At 32.1% G+C, this 14,504-nt stretch overlaps 1 long non-coding RNA gene across 1 annotated transcript; it reads right to left on the minus strand.

Moving 5' to 3' along the window:
• Positions 1–1,179: 1,179 nt before the first annotated feature.
• On the minus strand, positions 1,180–3,030 carry LOC143054279 (uncharacterized). Its single transcript, XR_012971622.1, has 2 exons — positions 2,750–3,030; positions 1,180–2,001 (listed from the first exon to the last, which is right to left on the minus strand). It is a non-coding gene; the product is annotated as an uncharacterized LOC143054279 (long non-coding RNA).
• Between the last annotated feature and the right edge of the window lie 11,474 nt (positions 3,031–14,504).

A 14,504-nucleotide genomic window follows, 5' to 3' on the forward strand; every position in this document is an offset into this window, starting at 1 on the left:
CAAGGTGTTTGACCAAAAAGCTTTTCAAATTTCTTAAAACAATTTGTTTTTATTCTAAAATTCTATAAACTCTATGCGTTGTTACTCAAATGTGGATTCTTAAAAACCCGAAATATCTGCTATATCTTCAACTGTTTCGTTTCGAGCGAAACTTATGACTCTCACGTAGGCAAAAACACACGTCCAAGTCACATACTTATTACAGTACTCTTTCTGCGGTTTTTCAAGGCCCAGAAAAATTTATTTTCTAAAGAAATACACTGGTTACAAAAACAAATATACCGAATACATATAGAATAATGGCAGTCAGATCTAAGGGAAAACGTTTGTGTTAAGTTTTGACGTATTCCAATGCGTACTTTTTTGTGCACGCCTACCGGGCGACCTGTTTTGCACTTAATTAATGAAAAACCATCTCGGAGACAGAAAAAAATCTTTCAGCGGTATTTAATTTTACGCCGTTCAGAAATATTGATGATGTCCTCTCACTCAATAATCCACATTTCTGTGAGTGCTTGCATCTCATATATACCAGTGAAAATGAACGAAGGATACTTCCGAAACTATTAGGGTATCAAATATAATTCTATCACAATGTGGGGATTTCGATTTTTCAATTGTCAACTTCACATTTCTCAACCTACAACATTGTGATTGATACGTTACGCTCGTGCATATTCACACTACCTAATATATGTACTTCATAAGCAGGAGTATTCTCCTCACAAGAGCACTGTATTAACAGATCTATGAGGAAGAATGACTGAAATGGCTACTTCTAAATTTTAACAATCACCGTCAGAAATTGAGATACGATAATATGTCTTTGAAGTCTTAGATCTTTCAATTTCAGAAGTGTCGTCTTATCTGTCATTTTATCGATTGAGTCTCATTCCCGTGACCGAGTAGTACAGATTCGCATGGTAGCTGATGCATGCGTATCTGTAGACGATCAAATCAAGTTGGAGTTCTCTTTATTGTTTTATTGTTATTTCAATTTGTCTTTTTTGTCTGTTGATGACATTTCAACATCGCTTAACAAGATTCGCATCAATTGACATGTGAAAAGACCATTTTAAAGTGTCGTCAATAGTTTAAACCTACTTTTCAGTTATCGGTGATTCTATTTGTAAAGTTATACACGAAAGACAAATGCTGACAGATAAATAACACAGCTGCTTCAATTTTCTACTTTTTCATCAGACAAAGATGACATCACAAACAAAAATACAAAATACTGGTAAAAGGAGACCAACTCTCTCTTACGAACAGAAACATACTCCGACCATACACATTCATATATAACACAATTATAAAAAATTAACATATACTGTCTGAAAAAGTCTGAATTGTTATACTTCATGCAGTTACAAATATATTTCAATGTTTATATAACTCATTTTGTAGCAACACGAACCTAAAACTGGGGGTGATCTCAGGTGGTCCGGAAGGGTAAGTACTGTTAAGTCAGCATTCGCACTCATAAGGAAGACGGAATAACATCATGGTAATTGCAAATCTGAATGTAAGCCACTCCAATTATAATAATTTGGAAAATTGATGTATACAGTTCTTCCTGATATGTTTGAAACCGTACCAATTTGATTTGACAGACAAATATATGAGTCATAATATTGAGATCTTATGCGTACACCTTGTTTTATTAACCGAACTCTATCACCTACTTGGATATTTTCAATCACTGGTTTTAGGAAGTTTATTTTCCCGATTAGTGTATCTACTTCTAATTTTTTTGAAACTGGGTCAAACTGGACATGTGATGGTTTTGATGTCCACATATGAACGTCTTGAATTGACTGTAAAGTTCTTGACATGTCACTGAATGAACTCAATAGAAGGGTATTATTTTGTCCATCAATCAAGCTTTTAGTTTTCTTTAGAACCTCTTCTTGTCTGTCTTTCTCATTCTTCAGCATCAAAATTTCTTGGTTCTTCTGCTTTGATTGTTCAATTTTGTGTTTTTCAATTGAATCTAAATACCTATGTCACCGTCGTATTTATGTGTATATTAAATGGTTATTCATCAGTTCATTTCATTCATCCATTCATTCATTCCATTGTCTGTTTCATCATACTCATTATGACGATTGACTGAGACTGACGACATTTCTAATATACGTCACTGCACAATTTCATATACACGTCACTTCACACCTGAACGATTTAAATAAAATAAAATATTATTGCACGAGCGCGGGAAAATATGTGTACGCCTTATTTTTATATAGAGATTTAGGATTTCATTAAATGAAAAGCAGCCTTTCAAAGTTGACGCTTCAAAGCTAAAGCAATATTTACAGGTTAGTTAATTTTGTTATTTGGAAAATATTATTTAGTTTCTCGATAGAGTTTCATTCATTAAAAGTTAAATGGAAATATTATGATAGTTTTATCATAATCTGCAATACGGCTTTTCCGTACTTTTTACATAGTTTTATGGTAAAGTTCAAATTACTGAATTACAGCTAGAAATTGTTTTATTGGCGATATTAATTCATGGCGTAATTTTAAAAGTGCATTGTCGAATTCATTAGTCCGTCAGTCCTTGTTTCATTGTAGTTTGTGGTTTTATATTTAGAGTATGAATGAATGTAATTGTTTCCGAATTTGTTGAAAGATTTGTATATGTTGAAATAAATGTATATTTACAGTAATAAAAGTGGTACTAAAGTCACTGTCTGGTATAAGCCATACGTTAATTTGGTATATGTCAAGTTCACTGTGACACCTATTTTTTGTGTCATTGAAGGCATTTACGTACACAACCACCTTTTCCTCAATATTGCTTTTAGCTTTGTCTGCTTGATCTTCAAAGTGTTTATGAATCGATAGTGAAGACTCAATTTTATCTTTCGCGTTCCTTATGCTGTTTTCCACTTTTTGTACTTCGTAACCAAAGCTTGATCGCAGTTTGGAAGCATCATAATTTATCAGGCAGAAATCATGAGTCTTGTGAGTTTTTGGCACGCAAGTGTTACATATCAACAATGTACATGTATTACAAAAGTAAGTAAAATAAAAGGATGTTTTTACGTCTTGATTTGCGTCGTCGGCAATTTGAAAAAACATGATCCCTGTATGGTTTAGTTTTTAAATGTGATATTTCACAGGACTCACAGAAAAACTGCTCACTATCTATACAAAACCGAATTCCCGGAGATTTCTCACAGATTTCACAGGACCTAAGACACTCTGCCATTCTGAATCACATTCAATTTGGTGTTATCTGAAGGAAGAAGAAATATTCACAGATAACAAGCCAATGTCATGGTCGTTTTTCGGAAGCTAAAGTTAAACATGTTAATCAATTTTGGTTTAGATAAAAGAAAAATAGGTATGGTAATCAGGTTAAAGGGAAAACTCAGACGTATATTTTGTTTAATGTATTAATGTTTGATATGTGTGCTTTATTTTAAAATGACTGTAATAAAACGGATAGGATTTCAAATATTAATTCCAAGAAGACAAACATGGATTAAATTATTCAAAAAACATTTACCAGATGGTTCTCCCACCCAAGGCTTTTTTCCCTTTTTTAATCTTAATTTTGAACTTCCAAGATATGAATTACCATCAAATATGTCCCCCTTTTTATACAAATCTATTGTATTGTCTTTCATCTGCACAAATATTAATAACGTCTGATAGAGTTCATCTATTTCCTAAAAAAATACAGACCATCAGTCAAGACTTTACTGGAGTGTGTGTCCGTGCGAGAACTTCTCTTTGTTATTTACATTAGAAATATTTACCTGAAACTCATCTTTTATGATTCAGCCCCATTCTTTTATTACGTCAGACGCCAGGCTCTACCCTGGTTACATTTTCATTTCGTCGCTGGGCTTCTAAAATGTCGTATATGACTTTTTTGGCTAAAAATACTTTTTGACACCAATGGTCTGGGCGGGAGGAAATCTTTGTTATCACAAAATAGCATACAGTTAGACCATTCAAAATGTGTGAAATAAGACATATTACAAAATTGCCAATGTCAGTTGTTTGTAAAGTTTGCTTTCAAAATGTTGTATGAAAACTTGAAAATTGTTGTACAATGGTTTTGGGTAAAAAATAATTGTACATTTCTTTATTTCTGTGAAAATAATTTAAGTTCTTGGATAATCCAGAAATGTCAACGTTTTTATTTCACTGCTATTTACAAAAATGTTCAAGTTCACATACGACATTTTGGAAGCATGCATTTTGCCAAAATTTTCAAAGCCTTGTTTGTGAGAATTTTTTTCTTGAAAAAATCGTAATTTACAACATTTTAGAAGCCCAGCGACGATTTGTTTTTGTTCCCTGATTTTGAAGTTGACATATTTTGTCGGGTGTTTGGTGATGGATAATGCATGGCGTCTTGAGCCGATCTGTTTTATCATTTTACTTCATTAAATTATGTATGAAACTCATGTAATAAAAATTCTCAAAACCAAACTCGTTCAAAGGGTATCTACACTTGTAAATCTTCAAAATCGTTTATCTGAAAAATAGGATTTACCCTTCTATCGATGAGTGTTATGCCAAAAATTGGCTTAAATGCCCCCGTTTTTCCACTTCCAATGCAGCGTATAACGGTCGAAAATGTTCCTTTCCTTAAATGTTGAAACTGATAACAATTTACTTACCTGAATCAAACAGGAATGCGGTATAAAATACGTATGTGAAACAGGACTCTATTTGTATAAACGCACACAAGAACATTTTTCATAGTTTTACAAGACTATACTCTCGATCTTGATGATAATAACATTGAAATTGGTAATGTACAAAGAACTAATTTTGTTAACATTTTGATTCAAGGTTCTAAAACTGTTCGTAAAAACTAGTGTCAAGGCTGTAGATGTAGATCGCACTAACAATACAAATAGTTTGAAACTAATTACTATTAAAAAAAACTAATCACAAACATTTTCTGTTAACCAAGTCCTGCTCTTTACCTGTTAATAAATGACATTAAATTTTGCAACACAATTCCATATTACAGTTTAAAGTATGAAATCGACAAAAAAAATTGTAATTGCATATTGCTGTTCTAAAAGAAAAAAAAATAATCGCCCTTAACATGCTGAGGATCAAACAAAATTGTTCATTAAAATCAAGTTTTTCAATTAAGGTTTTGATTTTTTGAAATATTGCCGGTAGTTTTAATGATAAAAGAACAAATTACTGGTTATTTTGATAGTACTGAGCTCACTCTTATTTGTAATGTTTTTAAACAAATCAACCCGGAAATATGTGATTGATTACGAAGAGGAGTGTAAAAATGTTAATATCAATTACCATGATTACACTACATCTACGTCATGAAATTGCAGAAATTCCAAATACATAATGACCTCATTCCCCCTGTTATAACAGGAGACCATAACATCGATCTTTTTTTAAATTCGGTAATGATCATAGTTGATATTCGTACTTAAAATTTGAAAACACATTTTACTATTAACAACAAACACAATAGCCTTATTTTTAGTATCAAACGTAAGCTAAAAATAACTCGCCAAGAAATTTGTTTTTGTCCATGCTGACAAGGCTGCAAATGACATCCATGATATCATTACTGTTTGACGTTCATTTCATATTAAGGTACTAGAAAAAGAAATCATGAATTAAATAACATAAATTCTAAACTATCTTAATTTTCAGAAAATGATACCTGTAACAAACATAAACTTTTCTGCAGAACCGAATATCATAAATGTTCAAACTATTTACTGACTTCCGTAGCTGCACAAAATAATATAAAGATTTGTTTCGTTTTCAAGCCATTCTGTCACACTAGACTGTGTGTTTACTTACAACTACACTTAGTTCAATAAAAATAAACATGGGAATTTTTTTTTCAAATAAAGCCTATTTTAGCTTATTTTATACGAACAACGACAAGAAAAAAAATTGTCAATTTAACCTGCTTTTGAATTTTTGCTAGATAATATTTTAGTTTTCTATTGAGATTCCGGATATCGTCAAATTATCGTAATGCAATTGAGACCAACCGTTAACCTCAAATTGCGAACCCTTTTCTGTATTGTTACTAGTAACAATGTATGACTTAAATCAGCAAAGACCCATCAAAATAACATCTGATACAAAATATTAGATATTTGAATGATATATTGGCTCTCAATGATGACGACTTTAATGTGTACACTAAAGAGATTTATCTTGCTGAACTGACCTTGAATCAAACTATACTAACAATGAATACTACCCTTTATTGGATCATGTTATCTATATCTTCAACGGGAAGCTTAACTGTAAAATGTACGATCAATAAATGACGTAAGCCTTCCTATTGTTAGTTATCCCTTTTTAGATGGTGACAATCTATTTGCACAATCTTATGCTGTTTAAATATCCTAACGTATTCGATTACCTCGTGTAAAGAACAATTACATTTAACAAAAGAAGTCTCTGTATTTCTAAAATTCTTTTAAATCAGGTTTTGATATATCACAATCTTGTGAAAACAATCGTATCATCGGTACAAGGACATCTATTGTAAATATAAATCAACGTGCAGATATCTTATACGTTTACAGCGGATTTCATTGAGTGTGAAGCCAAAGGTAATATCTTTAGTTAGCTTGCTTGTTAACTGAACCGTGAAGTCATTGTTAGGTCAGGTAAACTACCCTCCTTTCGAAGTAGCCTAGTCCAACAGAGAGATAGATTGGTTATCTGCTGGACTAGTATACGCTTAAAGGAGGGTAGTTTGCCTGACCTAACAATGACTTCACGGTTCAGCTAACAAGCAAGCTAACCAAAGATATTACATTTGGCTTCACACTCAATGAAATCCGCTGTAAGTATTTTACATCCCACTTTTATGGTAGGGTTGTTATCTCTTTGACGCATTCCCCGTTTCCATTGTCAATGTTATTACCATCTGTCTTAAATAATGACATCATAATAATTACTAGAACACACCCGTGATGTCGCGGGTCCTTGACTGAATTATAGTATAAAACTATGCGTAAACCTTATTTTAGTATTGGTATTGTCATCTGATAAAGTCATGCCGATTATAAGTTGCACAGTTTTCTCTGCTGTCAAAATTTGTCGGTTTGAACCCGTCGACCTGAAACTTTTCAATTATTGGTAATATTAATAATTTATTCAGGCATAATTGTAAGACCACGTCTTACGTGTATATTTTACCATTACAGCATGTGGTCCAGGATTGTTTAACCCTCCTAATCTTTGTGCCTGTATTAAGTCAGATTATTTCAGATAAATTAAATTTTAGCTTTAGATACAAATTTTCTCATTTTTTTTTGTGATAAGGGTATAAAAAGACGATCATGTTAACTTTCAAAAGCAAAATCACAAAATTACTGAACTCCAAGGAAAACTCAAAACGGAAAGTTTTCAACCAAATGGCAAAATCAAAAGCTTAAACACATCATACAAATGGATAACAACTGACATATTCCTGAGTTGTTACAGGCACTTTCTTTTTTGAGAAAATGGTTGATTAAACCTGTTTGTATAGCTAGCTAAACCTTTCACTTGTATGACAGTCGCATCCAAATCCATTATATTGACAACGATGTGTGAACAAAACAAAAAGACATAATAGGTAAATATGTCAAAAATATGGGTACAGCAGTCAACATTGTGTTTTAATCTTAATCACTATAAAAACAAATAAATATTAACAAAGAAGTCAAATGTCTGATTATTCAATCTAAAATCCTGATAGAGATAATTAATCACATGATACCTTTTAGGTCAGCTTTTTGTGTCTTGTGTACTATTACTTGTCTGTCTACCAGTTTTTGTTTTAAATTTTTAGCCATGATGTTATCAGTTTATTTTCAATCTATGAGTTTGAGCGTTCCTCCCGTATCTTTCGCTCCTCTATTGTAAAGCTTCACGAGGAAATGTGTATGGGAATAATTACGACGTGCAAGTCGAAATACCCTTACAAGATGTTTTCTTGGCTTTTGAAAAATAACAAAATAAGTTGCGAACCTATTATTTTTGTTTGCATTTTTTAAGGGTTTTTTGAAAGTCGTCAATATTTGTGGAACGGTTTTTTTTTTTTTTTTTATTTAAGCCAAATTATTGATATGAAAGAAATTTACTGTCAAGAAAACGACAAAACTTTATTTTACAGCATTATGAAATTAGACAGTTAATAACAGGTGCCCCGATAACGTTACGTGACTTTACATTAACGTTTTCCATTCTGACGTTTACCACCAAATACATTGAAATGTCAAGTCGGCTCCAAATTTGAACGAATTAAAAAGGTGTAAATAAACTCATCATAGACACCAGGATTGAAATGTATAAACCAGAGGCGCGTTTCGTCAACAAATGACTCAACAGTGACGCGCATATCAAAACAAAACACGAAGAACATTGAGGACACAAATTTTTTAAAATAAAAATTTGCCAATTACAGCTAGAGTAATCTTTTACTGGGGGTAGATAGGTTTTTTGCTGAAATGGGTGTGTCCACAGGATAAGAACAGGTAAAAGTATCATCCGTCAACTCAAAACTTTAAAGTCGGGAATAAAGAAATTCTTTCACAGAGACAGAGATTTGGTTCGCAAATTTTAGTGTTCATGAAACAAACCGTCACTTCAAATTTGATATTACACCCTTGTTAGGACTGTTCTGTTGTACAGAAATCATACAAATTTAGGACGATCGATGTAAACTTATATTGAAATATTTGAACGTTTTCAGTTTGTCACTGGTAAGACCTGGAAAGTTTAAATACTAAATAAGATAAATACGAATAAGTATGAATGATATACATTCCTGAGCATTTTGTTGTATTACATTCCTATTAGTCGTACGATTCTTCATGCGTCTTGCAATCTATGTGACTTATACAAAGTTGTTATATAATTTTGTAGTCTGAATTTATATGTTACTGTATTTGTAATTTATCGAGAAAGTATATATTATAAACCGTATGAGTGTGTGTATTATCATTACAAAAACGTTTTTGTTAACATCATTTTTTAGATGTTTTGTATGTTTGTATAAAATATTTTGGTCAGTATGTCAGAAAGGTTTGTTTACACAGTTTCAGCTGCAAGATCACAATTACTGTCACATTGATCTGCTATGTCTGTTTGGGTTGATCACCTTATTTTGTTAACATAACATGTATTACATAGCTATAAACAACTATCATACAAATAGGAAGTTTAGCCAGCTATAAAACTAGGTTTAACACTCGAGTTTCATTGGATTATGCTCGTACCAAGGCAGGAATGTGACATTTGTTTCTGTTAGTTGATAAAGTCCAACGTTCTATTTTGTCAGTTTTTATGGACCTCCTTTTTGAAATTGCCCTCGTGTTCGGTATTTATGTCAAACTTTTTATTTCTGATTTTCGTTTATTGTTTTTTCATAAAATAGGGGGCGGATTCTTTTCGTTTTGAAATGTTAAGCATTTTGTTATGATGTCGCCTTTTATACCTGACTATACTGTATGGGTTTTGCTCATTGTTGAAGGTCTTATATTGGCCTTTGAATCCAGATATTTTTGTTGGATTTTGTACCATTGGCAAGATTACCATATTTCTATCTCATGGGCAATCATACCACATCTCCTTTTTTTATTAGAGTTTTGCAAATAATGTGGATACCTTTTCCTTATTAATTTATTTCATTGGAACGAAATAAAAATAATGGGCTGACATTTGAGACCACGATCAAACAAAGACCTCGACACAAGGAAGTCAATTGCAATAACCGGGGTGCCTTCAAGGTTTCCAAAACCCGCACAATATAGTAAACAATTAACATACATAGGCTTATTTTTGTTCAGATCTTCAAAACAAGACAAAATAAAAGGATGCAGAAAATGAAAAATTAGGAAAAAAGAATATATACAGCAGAATTTATTGAACACATTCAACGGTATTTTTTAATCGAATTACAAATGCGGTCAAATATTGATAAAATCCAATGAATTCTTTCCTGTATAAACATGTTGAAATCTGAATTACGATATGAAATTGTGTCTCTCGGTAAACAAACAAAAAAGACGACCGTAAGTGAAAACATTGCGCAGTATCCTGTTAAATCCTGTGAAATCTGTGAAATTCTCCTGCAAAGGGGTTTTGTAAGAACTGTGAACAGTTTTTCTGTCATCCATGTGAAATATCACATTTGAAAATTAGACCCTGCAGGAAACACGTTTTTCAGGATGGCGATAAAGTAAACGTGGAAGTAAAAACACCTGTTTGTGAACAGCACGAGGAATTTTGTACTCATTATTGTAAAACGTGTAATTTTACGGACGCCATCACGAGTTGGTTGACCGTTATGGAATAACCGTTTCACAAATGATATCTGATATGTTCCTTACGTCGTAACTACAATCCCCTTCCCTTTCACGAATTTGACCTACCGAATTAGACTATTTACCGGATTTGTTATCACATAAGCAACACGACGGGTGCCACATATGTGATGCAGGATTTGCTTACCCTTCCGGAGCTCCTGAGATCACCCCTAGTTTTTGGTGGGGTTCGTGTTGTTTATTCTTTAGTTTTCTATGTTGTGTCATGTGTACTATTGTTTGTCTGTTTGTCTGTTTGTCTTTTTCATTTTTAGCCATGGCGTTGTCAGTTTGTTTTATATTTATGAGTTTGACTGTCCCTTTGGTATCTTTTGTCCCTCTTTGGTGTCATTGTGGGTACTTTAAAGGACATGAACAATGATTTTTTGAAGTCAATCGACGAGTACAAATTGGAAGAATCGCAAAAGATAGAACCAGAAATTTAGAAAAGAATAAATGCGACTAATAATTGCCAAGAGGTTTTAAATAAGATTAAAAGAGCAGTCGATGGGAACAATAACATTAATTTATTGGATTCATTATGTGTCATGACAAAAACTTTAGAATCAATTTCTGGAATGAGAGATTGGAAAACATTGCCAACACGTGTCCGGTTTGATCCAGTTTCAAGGAGACCCGAACCAGAAACACTTATTGGAAAAATAAGCTTCCTAGATTCACCTGGTATTAGAACTACAAAAATGTAGAAGACCGTTACCAGAGTTTACAATTATTATTAAAGAATAAATAGTAACATGATAGCACTGGTACCATGATGTCACTGATTAGTCTTATTGGAGAACTCCTCAGTCGAATTTGGAAAAGCTATTTATATATGCTTGTTTTGAATTTTTAGTCTAGAACTCCATTCATCCATGTCAATTGGTCTCTGGTGTATAGTTGTCTCATAAGCAGTCGTTCTTAATATTCTTTTTATATGCGTATATATTTAGTGTGTAATTTGATATGCCATGAAAGAACATTATTTAAAAAAAAATCCGTAAAATAATGATTGCAAATATATCTTATAGGCAAAATGTCTGCCTTTCGAATACACCATACGCACTCAAAATTGTCCGCCATTCATCCCAGTCGAGCAACATTACAAAATTCGATGTTGTTTACTAATTCATTAATATGATTGTTAGCCGATATGAAGGTTTTCTCCGTCGAATTGAAAAAGATGTCTTGCATGTAGACTTATTATTTATGTTCATGTAAAGAAACCCATTGACCAATGAGTTACAAAAAACACAAAAAACCCAAATTATTAACTATTTAAAACGCATGTATTAAAAAAAGGAGCAGTATTATATTGTATACCGCTGTTCAATAGTCACAAATCGATTGAAAGAAAACGAATTCGGGTTTTCGATATTTTGCAAAATATAAAGTTCATATCATAATATTTTCCAAAATAAAATTCAAATTATTGATCTATGGGCTTTTTTGCAAGCTATATGATGTGCACAATTGTTTGGTTTTGTATAGATGATGCATGGAAATACCAATTTTCAGTGGGATAAAATTTTTAAATGAAGCCCGAAAAGCTTTGATATAATAGGGTTTTAGAAAAAAAGGGAGAAAAAGAGGACCCGGTTCTGGGTTTCAGTCATTATTTCCCCTTTCGCAATCTCCCCTCAATGAATGAACAAATTCACAGATCCCGCGAGACAGATCCCAACTCCTTTCATAAATACAGTACAGAATATACTGTAAATACACAAAATTTATTTAAACAATAAATACACAAAAACCCTTTTGCATTGTTCAATAATAAACAATTTTTTTTAATACTTCTTATAAATATACTATGAATGAGACAATTTTACATATGTAGAGTCAAGTTCGGCAATTTAGCTCTTAAAGTAATTCCATTTCATGATGGTCTTTTTTGTGTTTGAATTTGAATGATTGATAGAAATATGTAAACGTAAAGACTTCATACAGGTATACTACTTTCAAGCCGTTATTCATTTCGATGTAACCATATGAAAGATAAATAAGATTAAACCCTAAATCAAGTTTATCAGTTTTGACTCGATAGACAGAATACTATTGATTGACTATACTTAACAACCAGATACACAAACTTCGACCTTGTATAAAACCGTGACTTTCAATTGAAGATTATTCGCTTTTAAGGTACGTGTCACTTGATATTATAATGGCACAGTGTCCTGTAAAATCTTGTGACATTTGTGAGAAATCTCCGAGAAGTAGATTCTGCACCAATTGTAAGCAATATTTTTGTAAAATATGTGAAATTTCACATTTAAAATCTACATTTTTCAGTAATCATGTCTTTAAAGATACCGACATTGCCAATACGGAAGTAAAGAAATCCATTTGTAAACACGATAAAAAGTTTATGTATTACTGCAGTGTTTGTGCATCACGGAACTGTGACATTTGTTTTCCATATCAAAGTAAACATGATTGCTGTCATATCGATGCAGCAGCTCCAATATTCCGGTCTTCCTTGGAACAAGATATTTCAGCAGCGGAAGACAAAATTAAACGGGCTAAACAAGAAATCAGCACTTCTCGGTTGACTCTAAAAAACTTTAAAGATGAAGCAGACAAGGCTAAAAAGGATATTGTTGAAAGAGTGGATGTCATCGTTAATGCCCTTAATGACACAAAAGATTCCTATTTGAAGTCTATTGATGAACACAGAATGAAAGAATCACAGAAGTTGGAACAAGAAATTTTGGATATTGAAAAAGCAACTGAAAATGGTCAAGAAGTTTTGAATAAAATGAGACGTTCAATAGAAGGACAATGTAATATCATGCTATGGCACTCATCAAGTGCCATGACAAAAACTTTAAAGTCAATTTCTTTTGTTAGTATGGAAACAACGATACCAGTAAAGATTCAATTTGACCCTGTTTCAACAAAACCCGAAACAGAAAAGTTAATTGGCAATATAAATTTTGTAAAACCAAATAACACTACTTAAAGAGTTTTGGAAATTCGAAATATCGCTGTTAAATTTTTTTTAAGTGAATCTCAGCCTTAAAAATCCCGGTAATAATACCCGGATGGTGTGAAAAGCTTTGTATGTATTCAATTTCTAGAGTTTTCATATTTTGGTTGAATACTGTAATCCAGAAATTATTGTGTGAATTTATTTAAGAATTATTCTAATAGATAAAAACCTCGCATAACTGCTAAATTTACAGTATATAACTGTATACATTTTTATTGATCCTTTATCTTCATTTTCCACTTCTTTGGACAGAATGAACACGTATAACCTACATTTTGTATTGTTAAATCTCCAATGTCTGACCAAAAAATTACTAATTGTCAAGCTGAGCTGGTAGCATTTCTATTCTACTCTATTGTTCTGAATTTTTTTGTGGTATTAGTGTACACATTCTTTAAATACACAGTTATAAATGTTCTTTTCCGTTTACAAATTTTTATGAACCATGATCGAAAACAGTCATTCGGAAATTCTACACTCTTTTAATATGACTGGATCAGGAAATGTTTCACATAAATATCAGAGACGAGTTTGTCAAATGTATTCATAAATACCCATTTGACTGTATTGCATTTCAAAAAAAACTTCCTTTTTGGTATTAGTTTCGTAGAAGTATTTAAAAATTATTTTTTAACGATTTTATTGAGACATCAAATAAAGATACATTTAGTTTATTTGAATAAGGAAAACAATTTAAAATTGTCAGCTAGCAACTATAGATTAGAGTTCAAATGAGAATGTATCTCGTTTCGTGTTTTCTTTTATATAGAATAGACCGTTGGTTTTTCCGTTTGAATGGTTTTACACTAGTAAATTTTGGGCCCTTTATAGCTTGTTGTTCGGTGTGAGCCAAGACTCCGTGTTGAAGATCGCACCTTGACCTATAATAGTTTACTTTTATAAATTTTTATTTGGATGGAGAGTTGTCTCATTGGCACTCATACCACATCTTCCTATATCTATGGCTACAGACAAAGATCGTAGTTATTACAATGTTAATCTCCTTCAGATTTATTGTGCGTAAACCATTTACGAAATGTATCTTTATGTTATAAAATTTTTATTGCAACCAAGTGTATACAATTATTCATGTCAAAAGTTATAGTTTTGTCCTGACTGAGTATTGTTGGCGGGTTTTTTTTACTTTGTGTGGTTTAACTGATTACACATTAAAA

This window comes from Mytilus galloprovincialis, chromosome 12 (genome assembly GCF_965363235.1).
Source record: "Mytilus galloprovincialis chromosome 12, xbMytGall1.hap1.1, whole genome shotgun sequence".
NCBI classification, from domain to species: Eukaryota; Metazoa; Mollusca; class Bivalvia; order Mytilida; family Mytilidae; genus Mytilus; species Mytilus galloprovincialis.